This window comes from Aegilops tauschii, chromosome 4 (genome assembly GCF_002575655.3).
Source record: "Aegilops tauschii subsp. strangulata cultivar AL8/78 chromosome 4, Aet v6.0, whole genome shotgun sequence".
Taxonomy (NCBI): Eukaryota; Viridiplantae; Streptophyta; class Magnoliopsida; order Poales; family Poaceae; genus Aegilops; species Aegilops tauschii.
Window position 1 is genome coordinate 523,391,175 of NC_053038.3, and position 17,875 is coordinate 523,409,049.

The 17,875-nt window shown below is 39.3% G+C and overlaps 1 non-coding gene and 1 pseudogene across 1 annotated transcript; one reads left to right on the forward strand and one right to left on the reverse strand.

The window, feature by feature from the left end:
* Window positions 1–7,681: 7,681 nt before the first annotated feature.
* On the reverse strand, window positions 7,682–7,755 carry TRNAN-GUU (transfer RNA asparagine (anticodon GUU)). Its single transcript has one exon. It is a non-coding gene; the product is annotated as a tRNA-Asn (tRNA).
* Window positions 7,756–11,843: 4,088 nt separating this feature from the next.
* On the forward strand, window positions 11,844–16,375 carry LOC109747405 (polyamine oxidase 1-like; annotated as a pseudogene).
* The last annotated feature ends 1,500 nt before the right edge of the window (window positions 16,376–17,875 follow it).

Here is a 17,875-nt window from a genome sequence, read left to right on the forward strand (position 1 = left end):
CCCCCACTTCACCCTTGCCGTTTTATTCGCCCTCTCTTTTCCGTTCGCCTCTTTTCGCTCTTTGCTTGTTTGCTTGCTTGTTGGATTGCTTGCTTGTCACGATGGCTCAAGATAATACTAAATTGTGTGACTTTACCAATACCAACAATAATGATTTTCTCAGCACTCCGATTGCTCCTCCTAATGATGTTGAATCTTGTGAGATTAATGCTGCTTTGTTGAATCTTGTTATGAAAGATCAATTCGCTGGCCTTCCTAGTGAAGATGTCGCTACCCATCTAAATAGCTTTGTTGATTTGTGTGATATGCAAAAGAAGAGGGATGTTGATAATGATATTGTTAAACTGAAGCTATTTCCCTTTTCGCTTAGAGATCGTGCTAAAGTGTGGTTTTCGTCTTTGCCTAAAAATAGTATTGATTCATGGAATAAGTGCAAAGATGCTTTTATCTCTAAGTATTTTCCTCCCGCTAAAATCATCTCTCTTAGAAACGATATTATGAATTTTAAGCAACTTGATCATGAACATGTTGCGCAAGCATGGGAGAGGATGAAATTAATGATACGTAATTGCCCCACTCATGGTTTGAATTTGTGGATGATCATACAAAAATTTTATGCCAGATTGAATTTTGCTTCTAGAAATCTTTTAGATTCGGCCGCGGGAGGCACTTTTATGGAAATCACTTTAGGAGAAGCTACTAAACTCCTAGATAATATTATGGTTAATTATTCTCAATGGCACACCGAAAGATCTACTAATAAAAAAGTGCATGCGATAGAAGAAATTAATGTTTTGAGTGGAAAGATGGATGAACTTATGAAATTATTTGCTACTAAAAGTGTTTCTTCGGATCCTAATGATATGCCTTTGTCTACTTTGATTGAGAATAATAATGAATCTATGGATGTGAATTTTGTTGGTAGGAATAATTTTGGTAACAACGCGTATAGAGGAAACTTTAATCCTAGGCCGTTCCCTAGTAATTCCTCTAATAATTATGGTAATTCCTACAACAATTCTTATGGAAATTTTAATAAGATGCCCTTTGAATTTGAGAATAGTGTTAAAGAGTTTATGAATTCGCAAAAGAATTTCAATGCTTTGCTTGAGGAAAAATTGATTAAAGTTGATGAATTGGCTAGCAACGTTGATAGAATTTCTCTTGATGTTGATTCTTTGAAACTTAGATCTATTCCACCTAAGCATGATATCAATGAGTCTCTCAAAGCCATGAGAATTTCCATTGATGAGTGCAAAGAAAGAGCCGCTAGGATGTGTGCTAAGAAAGATTGCTTTATGAAAGCGTGTTCTTGTAATTTTTACGAGAATATAGATGAAGATCTAAAAGTTATTGATGTGTCCCCTATTAAATTTTTGTTTTGCAATATGAATCTTGATAATGATGGGACTGAAGATGAGTTACCTTTACCTAGAAGACGTTCCAAAAATTCGGAGTTTTTAGATCTTGATGCAAAAATTGGTAGAAGTGGGATTGAAGAAGTTGAAACTTTAGATATCAATGAACCCACTATTTTGGATTTCAAGGAATTTAATTATGATAATTGCTCTTTAATAGATTGTATTTCCTTGTTACAATCCGTGCTAAATTCTCCGCATGCTTATAGTCAAAATAAGGCTTTTACTAAACATATCGTTGATTCTTTGATGCAATCTTATGAAGAAAAGCTTGAGTTGGAAGTTTCTATCCCTAGAAAACTTTATGATGAGTGGGAACCTACTATTAAAATTAAAATTAAAGATCATGAGTGTTATGCTTTGTGTGATTTGGGTTCTAGTGTTTCCACGATTCCGAAAACTTTGTGCGATTTGCTAGGTTTCCATGAACTTGATGATTGCTCTTTAAATTTGCACCTTGCGGATTCCACTATTAAAAAACCTATGGGAAGAATTAATGATGTTCTTATTATTGCAAATAGGAATTATGTGCCCGTGGATTTTATCGTTCTTGATATAGATTGCAATCCTTCATGTCCTATTATTCTTGGTAGACCTTTTCTTAGAACGATTGGTGCAATTATTGATATGAAGGGAGGAAATATTATATTCCAATTTCCCTTAAGGAAAGGCATGGAACACTTTCCTAGAAAGAAAATAAAATTACCATATGAATCTATCATGAGAGCCAATTATGGTTTGCCTACCAAAGATGGCAATACCTAGATCTATCCTTGCTTTTATGCCTAGCTAGGGGCGTTAAACGATAGCGCTTGTTGGGAGGAAACCCAATTTTATTTTAGTTTTTTGCTTTTTGCTTCTGTTTAGGAATAAATAATATGTCTAGCCTCTGGTTAGATTCATTTTTGTGTTTTAATTAATGTTTGTGCCAAGTAAAACCGTTAGAATAACCTACAGTAATAGTTATTTGATTCTGCTGCAGAAAACAGAAACTTTGCGTGCACGAGATTAGTTTTCATAAATCACAGGAACGTGATTTTTAGTTAATTCTTTTTGCTGTAGATCAATAAACAAATTATCTAGAACTTCCTAATTTGGTTGAATTTTTCACGTTCCAGAAGTTTGCGTTAGTTACAGATTACTACAGACTGTTCTGTTTTTGACAGATTCTTTTTTTCGTGTGTTGTTTGCTTATTTTGATGATTCTATGGCTAGTAAAATAGTTTATGAACCATAGGGAAGTTGGAATACAGTAAGGTTAACACCAATATAAATAAATAATGAGTTCATTACAGTACCTTGAAGTGGTGTTTTGTTTTCTTCCGCTAACGGAGCTTATGAGATTTTCTGTTGAGTTTTGTGTTGTGAAGTTTTCAAGTTTTGGGTAAAAGATTTGATGGATTATGGAACAAGGAGTGGCAAGAGCCAAAGCTTGGGGATGCCCATGGCACCCCAAGATAATCTAAGGACACCTAAAACCCAAAGCTTGGGGATGCCCCGGAAGGCATCCCCTCTTTCGTCTACTTCCATCGGTAACTTTACTTGGAGCTATATTTTTATTCACCACATGATATGTGTTTTGCTTGGAGCGTCTTGTATTATTTGAGTCTTTACTTTTTAGTTTACCACAATCATCCTTGCTGTACACACCTTTTGAGAGAGACACACATGATTCGGAAATTATTAGAATACTCTATGTGCTTCACTTATATCTTTTGAGCTATGTAGTTTTTGCTCTAGTGCTTCACTTATATCTTTTAGAGCACGGCGGTGGATTTGTTTTATAGAAACTATTGTTCTCTCATGATTCACTTATATTATTTTGAGAGTCCTACAAAACAGCATGGTATTTTGCCTTAATAATGAAATTAATCCTAATATGCAAGGTATTCAACTCTAGTAAAAAAATCTCTTATGAGTGCGTTGAATACTAAGAGAAGTTTGATGCTTGATGATTGTTTTGAGATATGGAGGTAGTAATATTAGAGTCATGCTAGTTGAGAAATTATGAATTTGAAAAATACTTGTGTTGAAGTTTGTGATTCCCGTAGCATGCACGTATAGTGAACCGTTATGTGATGAAGTTAGAGCACGATATATTTATTGATTGTCTTCCTTATGTGTGGAGGTCGGGATCGCGCGATGGTTAACTCCTACCAACCCTTCCCCTAGGAGCATGCGTGTAGTACTTTGTTTTGATGACTTGTAGATTTTTGCAATAAGTATGTGAGTTCTTTATGACTAATGTTGAGTCCATGAATTATACGCACTCTCACCCTTCCACCGTTGCTAGCCTTTCTAGTACCGCGCAACTTTCGCCGGTGCAATACACCCACCATATACCTTCCTCAAAACAGCCACCATACCTACCTATTATGGCATTCCCAGAGCCATTCCGAGATATATTGCCATGCAACTTTCCACCGTTCCGTTTATTATGACACGCTCCATCATTGTCATATTGCTTAGCATGATCATGTAGTTGACATTGTACTTGTGGCAAAGTCACCGTTCATAATTCTTTCATACATGTCACTCATGATTCATTGCATATCCCGATACACCGCCGGAGGCATACACATAGAGTCATATTTTGTTCTAAGTATCGAGTTGTAATTTTTGAGTTGTAAAGTAAATAAAAGTGTGATGATCATCATTATTAGAGCATTGTCCCATGTGAGGAAAGGATGATGGAGACTATGATTCCCCCACAAGTCGGGATGAGACTCCGGACTAAAAAAAGAGGCCAAAGAAAAAAAAAGAGAAAAAGGCCCAAAGAAAAAAATGAGAGAAAAAGAGAGAAGGTACAATGCTACTATCCTTTTACCACACTTGTGCTTCAAAGTAGCACCAAGATCTTCATGATAGAAAGTCTCTCATTTTGTCACTTTCATTTACTAGTGGGAATTTTTCATTATAGAACTTGGCTTGTATATTCCAATGATGGGCTTCCTCAAATTGCCCTAGGTCTTCGTGAGCAAGCAAGTTGGATGCACACCCACTTAGTTTCTTTTGAGCTTTCATACACTTATAGCTCTAGTGCATCCGTTGCATGGCAATCCCTACTCACTCACATTGATATCTATTGATGGGCATCTCCATAGCCTGTTGATACGCCTAGTTGATGTGACACTATCTTCTCCTTTTTGTCTTCTCCACAACCACCATATTCTATTCCACATATAGTGCTATGTCCATGGCTCATGCTCATGTATTGCGTGAAAATTGAAAAGTTTGAAAATTCTAAAGTATGAAACAATTGTTTGGCTGAAACCGGGGTTGTGCATGATCTAAATATTTTGTGTGATGAAGATAGAGCATAGCCAGACTATATGATTTTGTAGGGATAACTTTCTTTAGCCATGTTATTTTGAGAAGACATGATTGCTTAGTTAGTATGCTTGAAGTATTATTACTTTTATGTCAATATTAAACTTTTATCTTGAATCTTTCATATCTGAATATTCATACCACAATTAAGAGGGTTACATTAAAAACCATGCCAAGTAGCATTCCACATCAAAAATTCTGTTTTTATCATTTACCTACTCGAGGACGAGCAGGAATTAAGCTTGGGGATGCTTGATACGTCTCCAACGTATCTATAATTTTTGATTGTTCCATGCTATATTATATTCTGTTTTGGACATTATTGGGCTTTATTATACACTTTTATATATCTTTTGGGACCAACCTATTAACCGGAGGCCTAGCCCAGAATTGCTGTTTTTTTTGTCTGTTTCAGTGTTTCGCAGAAAAAGAATATCAAACGGAGTCCAAACGGAATGAAACCTTCGAGAACGTGATTTTCTGAACGAACGTGATCCAGAGGACTTGGAGTCTACGCAAAGCAACGAACGAGGAAGGCACGAGGTAGGGGCGCGCCTACCCCCCCCCCCTAGGCGCGCCCTCCACCCTCGTGGGCCCCTCGTTGCTCCACCGACGTACTTCTTCCTCCTATATATACCTACGTACCCCCAAACTACCAGATACGGAGCCAAAAACCTAATTCCACCGCCGCAACTTTCTGTACCCGTGAGATCCCATCTTGGGGCCTTTTCCGGAGCTCCGCTGGAGGGGACATCGATCACGGAGGGCCTCTACATCATCTCCAAGGCCTCTCCGATGAAGTGTGAGTAGTTTACCTCAGACCTTCGGGGCCATAGTTATTAGCTAGATGGCTTCTTCTCTCTTTTTGGATCTCAATACAATGTTCTCCCCCTCTCTTGTGGAGATCTATTCGATGTAATCTTCTTTTGCGGTGTGTTTGTCGAGATCCGATGAATTGTGGGTTTATGATCAAGATTATCTATGAACAATATTTGAATCTCATCTGAATTCTTTTATGTATGATTGGTTATCTTTGCAAGTCTCTACGAATTATCAGTTTGGTTTGGCCTACTAGATTGATCTTTCTTGCAATGGGAGAAGTGCTTAGCTTTGGGTTCAATCTTGCGGTGTCCTTTCCCAGTGACAGTAGGGGCAGCAAGGCACGTATTGTATTGTTGCCATCGAGGATAAAAAGATGGGGTTTATATCATATTGCATGAGTTTATCCCTCTACATCATGTCATCTTTCTTAATGCGTTCCTCTGTTCTTCATGAACTTAATACTCTAGATGCATGCTGGATAGCGGTCCATGTGTGGAGTAATAGTAGTAGATGCAGAATCGTTTCGGTCTACTTGTCTCGGACGTGATGCCTATATACATGATCATAACTAGATATTCTCATAACTATGCTTAATTCTATCAATTGCTCGACAGTAATTTGTTCACCCACCGTAATACTTATGCTATCTTGAGAGAAGCCACTAGTGAAACCTATGGCCCCCGGGTCTATTTTCCATCATATTAATCTTCCAATACTTTGCTATTTATGTCGCCCTTTATGTTGTTTTATTTACTTTGCATCTTTATCACAAAAATACCAAAAATATTATCCTATTATCTCTATCAGATCTCACTCTTGTAAGTGACAGTGAAGGGATTGACAACCCCTTTATCGCGTTGGTTGCGAGGTTCTTGTTTGTTTGTGTAGGTGCGAGGGACTCGTGCGTGGCCTCCTACTGGATTGATACCTTAGTTCTCAAAAACTGAGGGAAATAATTACGCTGCTTTACTGCATCACCCTTTCCTCTTCAAGGGAAAACCAACGCAGTGCTTAAGAGGTAGCAACCCACTTTTTGACACCTTCCCTCCATGTAGCAAACGGCGAATCATGACGACCTGGCCACGGATCAATGCCGTGGCGGGCGTTCTAGTTTTTCGGTTGTGATCTATATGCAACCGAACTTAAGTTATGATCCATATGGACCCAAAACTTGAGTTGTGTGATCTGATATTCTGACTTTCAAAAGTGCACTCACTGCACAAGTTTTGTGACCTCTAGCTAGTGTCATTTACTCGCAAAACGGAGACCGCGGCGGCTTTATTTGGCTGGGGGAATAAAGAACTAATCTTGTTATCGTCGCTAAACTAATAATGCTCAGCTGGTCATCTTACTTGACAGAGAGCAGAGGGAGAACACACTCTCGGCGCCCAAAGGGTAGACACGACACCGTCTCTAGTCGTCGTCTCGACACCTATTTTCCGAATGCGGCGACCGGACGTGCCTGTCAGGTCAGTAAGTTATGTGGAAACCATTTTTTGCATGACGGAACATGCTCAAGGTAGGTAGATTAGACAGCCGTTGCACTTTCTAGCCAGCTAGCTTGCATGGTGCCATTTTCAATCCGATGGACGGACACATTTGGACATGGATTGGAAGCGGCTAACTAATTGCATATGCACGCGCGGGCGCACGCACGCTCCATGGCCTTTCAGTGCCTCATCATACCGGAGTCACTCATCATACTCCATGGTACTGTCCAAAGCTTCCATGGTGCATGCTCCTAGTCCAGCCGCCGCTGCAGTACTAGTCTGGTAAGCTAGCCGTGCGTGCTGAATCCGCTGCAAAGACCGCAAGAGACAGACGTGCAGGCCACCGAAACACATGCTTTGATCAAGGATACTACTAGATTACTAGCTAGGCTAATAGACCCCTGATCCATGCCCAAGCATGCAATGTTACTGTTGATAACGAAAAGAAAGGAAGACTCGGATGAATACAGGAAGAGCAACCAATGTTAGGAATCTAGAAAGAAGACAATGAACAATTTACAAAAACGAAAATAGCAATGGTGTGAATTTACAAAAAATATAAAAGAGAGAAATTGTGGAAATTCACAATAATAATAACAAAGAGCTGAAAATAAAATAATGCGCTAGAAGGAGGGCTCGAACCTCCGACCTTGTGGTTAACAGCCACACGCTCTAGCCAACTGAGCTATTCCAGCTTTGTGTAAAAATTTATTTATACCACTAGTAATTGCGAGAGTATGACGCGGCTTTGCCCTGACCTAACTGTGCCATCCACCTTATGCAAACATCTGGCAATAGCTATATTGTTGCATAAGTGTTCTAATCTGACATAACTTTCATTCTAAGCACATCTACATCTGGGGAGGAAATCTAAATCCCTGTGGTGCCATTTAATATATGTTTAGATACAATCAATGGGATTGTACTGTGACAAAAATCACTCCCTACTAGAAAAACAGAAGATGAGGTCAGAATTTATTAGCATGTAATAAGCACATAAAATTTACAACTACATAAAAAACTTGTGTTTGAAAATTTGGTAGTAGCACACATGGAAGGAATAACATGCGTTGCCGAGCCCTGCCATCATGAGAGAATAACGAAATAAAAGTGAGAATACTATTAAGGTATGAACATATAGTTGTAAAAAAAAATTAAGGTATGAACATATATGAAAACTTGGACATTTGTTGCACATACAAAACTATAAATTATGTACTTGCAACAAAAACTTCATTAGTCTAAAATAACTTCTTTCTGTCTTGTTCTTTTGCATATCATCAACATGATATATTAATTAGGCTGAAAATTCACCAGCATGCTTTACATTGCCACCTAACTACCATGAAAGAACAATAGATATACTTTTTAAACATTCCATTGCAAAGTATCTAAAAAGAGTGATTTAGAACTCATAAATACTAAGAGACAACCGAATTGTACTCTATTCAGGGACAAATACTATCTCGTTTTTATAAATGTTGTATTGGTAGACAATACTGCGAATGCTGAAAGTAAATTCAATCAAGATAAGTTCATTATTCTCTTTATCTCTGCCAACAAACATGCAACCAATACATACATTAAGACTGAGCTTTTCATAGTAAATATGATTGAACTATCAGGCTCCACCCTGTATAACCTTGGACATGCACAGATTGCGCAAAGCATTGAAAAATACATCATTTAGCTATGCTTAAACTGAAATAAATGTAAAGAAAAACTCAAAGTTCTCAAAAGAGAGAAAGATATTCTCAAAAAAAAGTTCTCAAAAAGAGAGAAAGAAATGACCTCATCATGTAACCAAAACTGAAGCCATGTGAACTTAACCACATGTTGCAAGAGTGTGGCGGGAGTGCTCTAGTGCTAACCATGGTTAACACTGGTGTGGATATTCATGCTTTATGTTATATCCATCTACTTCATACAAGAACATATTGCCCAAGAAATACATATATCTTTACTTTATACATAAATTTGCCAAGCGGGACCGTTTGACTGAGAAAAAAAAAACCGACTCATGCATCACATGCAGCAGCGAATTCGAGCTAAAATCCAAATGGGGCCCATTGTCCGCAACTTTAACTTCAGTTATTCCAATATGTTCATATTAGAATTTATAACTAATTTTCAAAGAATTATTGAAATTGTACTTCCAGCGTGTATATATAAAGGAGTTATGCAACTGTACTAAATTAGTCACACAGCCTAAAACAAAACAAAAATCAGGTGAAGGACCTATTCAAGTTGAAGAAATATCAAGCGATCCACTTAACATCTTTTCCCCGTCCTTCTTCTCATTGTTTAGTATAAGAAAGATAAATTGTGAGAATAGAGATAGAGTTGTATTCATCTGCAGCCACTAAAGAAACGTATTCTAGCATATCATCAGTCACCAATATTTGAAAAATCAATCTTCTGCTGTTGAAATGGATAAAATATGCATAGATCAATTGAGTGAGATCTTCCATTTAACTCTTTGAGGTCTTCAATTTAAAATTGGGTCATCCGATTGTGACTGGGTCAAAAATTTCTCAAAGAGCTCTCCCATTCAACTCTTTTAATACATTATACTCCCTAATTTATAAGGCCTCACAATCAAGTGAGATCTTCAATTTGGAATTGGATCATCCGATTTTGACCGGGTTAACAATTTCTCAAGAAGCTCTCTCATTCAATTCTTTTAGTACACTATTTTCACTAATTTTTATGGCCTCAAAATTAATTGAGGTCTTGAATATGGAATTGGGTCGTCCAATTTTGATCGGGTCAACAATTTCTCAAGGAGCTATCTCATTCCATTTGGACTTCCTTTTTTTCATACGATAAATAAATAATATATCATTGCTCATCATGCATGCATTGTACTCCCTCTGTAAACTAATATAAGATATTTTAGATCACTACTTAGTGACCTAAATGATCTTATATTACTCTATAGAGGGAGTATATTCTAGCTACCTAGCTGAAGTAAGCACGAAAAGAAAGTACTCCCACCGTTTTTATTTACTCTGCATATTAGGTTTGACTGAAGTCAAACTTCGTAAAGTTTAACCAAGTTCATAGAAAAAAATATGAACATTTTACCGCAAATCTATATGATGTCAAAGTACATTCAATAATGAATCTAATGGTCTTGATTTGTTATTGTATATGTTAATATTTTCATTTATAAACTTTATCAAAGTTTACAAAACTTGACTTTGACCAAAGCTAAATACGCGGACTAAATAAAAACGGAGGGAGTATATACTTGGTGGTTGTGCTGTGCTTTCAACAGTTCTTTTGTACTGCTAATAAGCACCACTATTGAGATCGATCACAACGTTTTGATTAGCCAGCTAGGTGAATCTGGCTAGCGATTGTGCGCACATGCATGCGCAGTCTTGGTTACACACAGCATAGTTATAATCTTAGATTGCATAATAATATATTGTGGATGCTTTGTTTACTATGTCAAATTGCCAATCAACGCACTTACGCACTCTGTATACGCATGACCGTGTCTGGATGGGTTCGCTTATAAATTAACTAATTCTTCTTGCCTTACTATATATCCCGTGGATGATACACTATTAACGCATGTGTGGTCTGCAGCAATACTAAACGGCGAAAAAGCTGGCTGGCATTGTGGTTGTGGATGCTCAATTTTTTGAAAAACGAGAGGGGAAAAGAGAGAGAAGAGCTCATCCTATCAATCATATTCCCTCCATTGCCATAAATAAGGCACACACGCATTTTATGTTTCAACTTTGACCATAAATTAGACCAACTAAATGTGGATTGTATATGATAAAAAAAATCACACCGTAGTTCCCGCAAAAAAAAAATTCACACCGTAGAATTCGTATTTAAAAAGAGTTTTTCGATGGCATAATTTTTATATCACAAAAATGTATATTATTAGTCAAATTTATGGTCAAAATTGGATTTTAAAAAGCGTGCCCACCTTATTCATTGAAATGTAGGGAGTAGCTGAGGTGGGCCCTGTCGTGTGAGTCTGTCTAAAGTCTCTGAAATTATTATTTGGATGTTCGGTTCAAAATCAATATATGATGCTCCCTCCGACCCACAATGTACTGCATATAGATTTTTTTCAAAATGTTAAACTTTGACCGAGTTTATAAATAAAACTATTTACATCAAGAATACCAAATATATCATTAGATACATCACACGGCATATTTTCATAATGTATATGTTTAGTATTCTAGGCCTAAATATTTTGTTCTAAAACTTGGTCAAGCTTTCTAAAATTGGACTTTCTAGAAAAACTTCATGCACTACATTATGTAATGGAGGGAGTATCTACGTACAGCTGAAACGGAATGCATGCATGGATGTGTGTCCACGCCGATCCAAATCTTCTACTCCCTCCGTTCCTAAATATTTTTGTCTTTCTAGGGATTTCAACAAGTTACTACATACGAAGCAAAATGAGTGAATCTACACTCTAAAATATGTCCATATACATCTGTATGTGGTAGTCCATTTGAAATCTTTAAAAAGACAAATATTTAGGAACGGAGGGAGTATATCTAAATAGCTAGCCCCCTCTAACATATTTCTCTCAACATACACATATGTGACCTCATCATGCATGCATTAATTCATGAAAAATTCTTATCTCAACATGCCAACATGCATGAGAAAATGTTTACTTAATAATTAAATACACTAAATCATATATAGTTTTAGTTTTTCTTTTATTTATCCAAATATTCATGATCTAAATATCAAATTTCATGAAAATATATTGCAACCAATTCCTGGCACAATGCGCGGGGTATATCATCAAGATAGTATACTAAATCTCTGATATCACTACTTTTGTTTCTCTCAACATGCATGAGAAATGCTAGTTATATTCTTTTTTCAGTATGCACATAGTCCACCTCACCACATATGTATGCCACCCCACGAACGTCGCTACTTCTATTTTTCACGACATGCATGGAAACTGCTACTTATATAATAATTAAATGCAATAAATCATATGGATTTTTAGTTTGCATTCTCATGTTTAAATTTCGGCAGCAACGCGTGGAGCTAGTATCATCTACCATGAGACAACACTTATGTCGTACATCTCCATTGGCCATTCTGAATAGACGCAGATAAGGTAGTTATAGACATGGATTTCATTGATCCGTAGTAGAATGAAAATTCCCTTTTTTGAAAATCCGATCCCTAGCAATATAAAAGATGGTTTCATTGCGAAAAAGAGAGCCTCAACTCGTACAGAAATTATGTGCCGCCGCAGGATACATCACATGGCGTGTCCGTATGCGCGTCTAAGACAAGTGCTCCGACTGGACTAGTAGTATATAAACAGGCATATAGCTGTGTGCCCACTGCCCAGCGTCTTCATCCGGCCAATCCACTTAGGAGAGTGACATGACGCTCACCAGAGCCACTGCCGCTCTCGTGCTAGCAGTACTAACCATAGCACACCATGCCTCACTCGCCACCGCCGCCGGCCCCAAGGTCATCATCGTCGGCGCCGGCATGTCAGGTACATGATCTGCACACACGTACATATACTACCATATATACCGGATATTCCATTCACATAACTAGCTAGCCAGTACATGGACGTAATGTTCTACGTTGTTGCAGGGATCTCGGCAGGGAAGCGGCTGTCGGAGGCCGGGATAACGGACCTGGTCATCCTGGAGGCGACGGACCACGTCGGCGGGAGGATGCACAAACGGGACTTTGGCGGCATCAGCGTGGAGATGGGTGCCAACTGGGTGGAGGGCGTCGACGGCGGCGAGATGAACCCTATCTGGCCCATCGTCAACTCCACGCTCAAGCTCACCAACTTCCGCTCCGACTTCGACCACCTCGCCAGCAACGTCTACAAGGAGAAGTATATACGCCTGTCAAATGAATTTCTGTACCACCAAAACGCAAGCATAACTAATTAATGAAGTATAGTACATGTTTGAGTTGCCGTTGTTTGCATCCTTTCAGAATGAAAGAATTACAGACAGGCAAAAAAGAAAGAAATTACAGACTGGCCCAAAAAAAATATAACGGCACTAGGCCCTGTTGATTTGGGAGATTTGAAAAAAAAAACAGAAATCTTATAGAGATGGAGCAAAAGCAACTTAAAAGAATGATGTATATGTACAGTAATGCTTTAGGTTACAAAATGCATAAGTATGCACAGTACTTACTTACCATCTTAAAGATTGACGAGATGGAAAAGAAACTACGTGCCCCTACATGGACACCGGGGACAAGACACTACATTTTCATTTTCAATAGTTCCCTCGCTCTCCACATCGTCCACGCATGGACGACGTCGAGTGATAGCCTTTACACAAGCTGCTGGAACCCCGTTTTCCCTTCTTTTCTGTCTATATTGCATATACACAATGGTTTCCACGAGCTGCTGGAGATGCTCTTATCTAAATGCTGTAGAAATAATTACTATATTTATGTAGTTGACAATTTTCATATTTAATTTGTGATGTTACCATGTACAAACTTCACAGAGGTGGTGTCTACAAAAAAGCGTACGTGCAGAAGAGAATTAACCTGTCGGACAAGGTGGAAGAGGGCGGCCAGGATGACATGTCAATCAGACCTGGCCAAACGGGCCGGCCCGGCACGGCACAGCATGGCCTGTGCTAATCCGCCGTGGCACGTTTAATAGCCGGGCCGTGCCGTGCCGACCCACGGGCACTGCTCTTTGGCCCAGGCACGGCCTGAATAGTAAACGGGCCGGCCCGATGGCCTGTTTAGCACGCTGGGCTGCACATTTTTCAACCTGTTGGGCTGGTTTTTGGCCTATTGGGCTATATTTTAGGTATACATATGTAAAAAAATTCTGAAAATTATATAAAAAAATTAAACGGGCCGTGCCGTGCCGGCCCGCTTGCCCAGGCTCCAGGCCCAGGCACAGCCCAAGACGTGCCGCGTGCCGGGCACGGCCCGTTCAGCCCGTGCCGTGCCTGGCCCATGGCGGGCCGTGTCGGCGTGCTCGCGGGCTGGCCTGTTTGGCCCGGCCCGTTTGGCCAGCTATAATGTCAATCCTCGCCATGCAACGCCTCAACGACCAGTATGTCCCTGCAATGTCACAAAATATTTGTTTGAACGTGTGAACAGCTTTCTTAATGTAACATACTACATTTTTGTGAATGGTACGAAATACTTTTTTCAATTACATGAACATTTATTTACATTGTATAACATTTTTAAAATATAATGTGCATTTTTAAATGCGTGAACTTTTTTTTTTGAATAGTCAAAATATTTTCCTAAAGTTGACTGAACAATTGTTTTACATTGTATTTACATTTTTCTAATGTGCAATGAACACTTTAAGATAAATAAAAAAATATGTTTTCATAACATATGTATTTTTAGTAAGATTTTAACTATGAACAAAAGAAAAAACATGCGTGCAATGTCAGCGTGACATGACCATGTAGTTAGTGCTGACCACCACCCGGTGCAGACGACGCGGTCTAGTGTCTTGCACAAAGCGAGACATAGACGCGCCCCTTGATAATCATCCATATCCGTATGTGTGTCAGCCTTCCCAACGGGCCGTCGGCGGCAGTGGACATGATCCTGGACTACTTCAAGTACGACTACGAGTTCGCCGAACCGCCGCGCGTAACCAGCCTGCAAAATACCATCCCTCTCGCCACCTTCAGCGACTTCGGCGACGATGTGTACTTCGTCGCCGACCAGCGCGGCTATGAGGCCGTCGTGTACCACCTCGCTGGCCAGTACCTCAAGGCAGCTCGCTGACAAGTCCGGTGACATCGTCGACCCCCGTCTGCAGCTCAACAAGGTGTACATATTCCGAACAAATCTTCAATAGCCATTTTTCGTTAGACTATGTCATGGTCTCAACGAGCTTGGGGGTCTTGCAATCAGATCTCATAAAATTTAAGCCACTACTTCCTGTCAGTTTCTTCTGTCCTGCTTGATTGACTGGTCCATTGCTTTGGTTAGCTGCACCCATATTCTGACCTTGATTTTCCATGTGTACTGAATATGTATGTACATAAGACATGGAAGGTTCTGTCGATCTACCAATTTGACATGGCTGTGTACACCAAGATCTTTGTCAAGTTCCCCAAGAAGTTCTGGCCCGAAGGCAAAGGCAGAGAGTTCTTCCTCTACGTGAGCAGCAGGAGAGGCTACTATGGAGTATGGCAGGTAGTTCATACTAATAATCATTTGTACTGAACATGTATATTGATCTCCAATACATTCCTTGCAACTTAAAGTCTTAATGGAATTGTTGCATTATTCAGGAGTTTGAGGCGCAGTACCCAGACGCCAATGTCCTCTTGGTCACCGTCACCGACAAGGAGTCGAGGCGGATCGAGCAACAGTCAGACAACCAGACCAAGGCGGAGATCATGGAGGTGCTGAGGAGCATGTTCCCCGGTGAGGATGTCCCCGACGCGACGGACATCCTCGTGCCACGATGGTGGTCTGACAGGTTTTACAAGGGTACCTTCTCCAACTGGCCCATTGGCGTCAACCGCTACGAATACGACCAGCTCAGGGTGCGGCGTGCCTGCCAATAATATCGTGCTCCAGAATTGCTCGTGTGACACTTTTGCGATTGCACCTTATGTGGTTTCCCCATGTGACATATATATAGGCACCAGTCGGCAGGGTTTACTTCACCGGGGAGCACACCAGCGAGCACTACAATGGCTATGTCCACGGAGCTTATCTTTCAGGTATGACGACATCTTATGGCTTGTCTTGAGTTATAAATATTTTAGTTTCGATTGTGGTAACCAATAGAACTTGTATTATTCACTGTCCTTTTTTTCTAGGCATTGATTCGGCAGACATTCTGATCAACTGTGCTCAGAAGAGTATGTGCAAATACCACGTCCAGGGCAAGTATGACTAAAGATCTTAGAGGTAACATTTACAAACAGACTAATCCTTTGAGAGTTGGCGAATGTGAAGCATGTCCTCATGATACTCTGTGGTGGCGAACTATAGTTGCTAACCATCGCTGTATTTATTCCATTTCTCTTTGCAGGGCTTTGCGTCATGAATGTATGATGTCGATTATAATAAAATGAAAGGATGGGTGGATCATGAATGGATATCAATATAGTGATACCATAATACGTGTCCGCAACTTCACTAGAGAGTGTCGTGTGGCACGACAACATTCAGTCATGCTAAACCATTTCTTTTCAGATTGTTGGTTGTTTCTTTGTTATTCCCTACAGTTAAGTTGTTCGCCTGAAGTATCAGTTGAAGATGTTTATGTTCTCTTAAATTGAATAAAGTGTTGTCCCAATTGTGTATTATATGTCATATTCTACTTATTTCGTAACATCATCGTGTGACGCCTACACTTGGTAAAGGAAAAGAAAATCTTGTGGCACCAAATTAAATTCAAGAAAAATACTCACGTGTAGACATGAAAAACACACGCACACTTGTAGATATATGCGGTAAAATGTTCATCTTGCATGTGCAAATAAAACAGTCTTCAGATAAGCTAAGCTCTCGCGTGAACAACACACTTGTATAGAAAATACGGCATCATTTGTGGTAAATCAGTTGTTCGGATTGTTATTTGTGTCTTTGTTGTCTAGTCTTGTTGTTTATTAGATGTATCTATGGACTGTTAATGTTCGCTAAAGTTGCATAAAATATTTGTGGATCATGTCATGACCATGAGAAACACTTGCCCAACTAAGTGAAAGCAAAATCGTGCAATGACAAAATTCAAGGAAGAAAAATCTTGGATGTAAACATGAAAATCATGTATGCACCAGCAAATTTATGTGCAAAGCCATGCATATTAAGAAGAGATGGATCCTCTATTTGACAATCACCATGGCGATCTCTCTTAATCTCCATCCATGGCTCTTCCCTTGGATCCCTCTGGAGATATCCTCGCCCCATTGTGCATGTTTGGATTTCACCCAAGGTCATGCTCTTCCGGAAAGGGTTTGTGATCTTGTCTATACCCTAGCAAATCATGTCTTCTCCTCCCGTCGGTTCTTCTTGGTGGTATTGTTGGTCACTTGTTTCAGCTAGATCCACTCAATGTGATTCTTGCACTTTTACCTTGTCCCTGAGCTGCATATGATGCATTGGAGGTGATCCATCTATCTTCTCGGGTCTTCATATTCTCGTTATGCTCCGGTTCAGTGGGTTGCAAACTGTACCACGAGGTATTATAGCGGTTCACGGTAGTGCGTGTTTCACTGTACCAGTTCACTATAACAGCGATTTACTATAGCGCGTGCTTCAAAGACTTGTGAGCATTTTTTTTAAAAGTTAGCAGTGTTTAAAAACTTACAAACATTTTTTGAAGAAATACAAAGAAATTTTGAAATTCCAAAATATTGTTTAAAAACTGTTAAAATATTTGAAAGCGTGAACAATTCAAAAAAATCAAAACAACATTTAAAATTTGTGTACATTTTTTTAATCCAAAATGTTTTTGGGAAACACAAACACTTTCTGAAAACATGTTTTTTTAGAATTACAAACAATTTTAGAAAATATTGAACATTTTTTAAATTTGTGCTTTTTAGAAAGAACAGGACAGAAAAATGAGAAGGAACAAAACTGAGAAGAAGACTGGAAAACCCTGTTTGGAAACCGACTAGAAGGTTCTCAAAACCGGTAAAAACTCAGGCTGGAAGCATCCAGAACGTTCTTCGTGACCAGCGTCCAGTTATAGAAGTGATAAAGGGGCCTGCAGTTAAGATCGCTCGTCTGGTTGTGTTCTCTATGCGAAATGATAAAAAAACGCACGAGCGCTATATCTCGCATTAAGCGAGTGCTCCTTTGACTCGC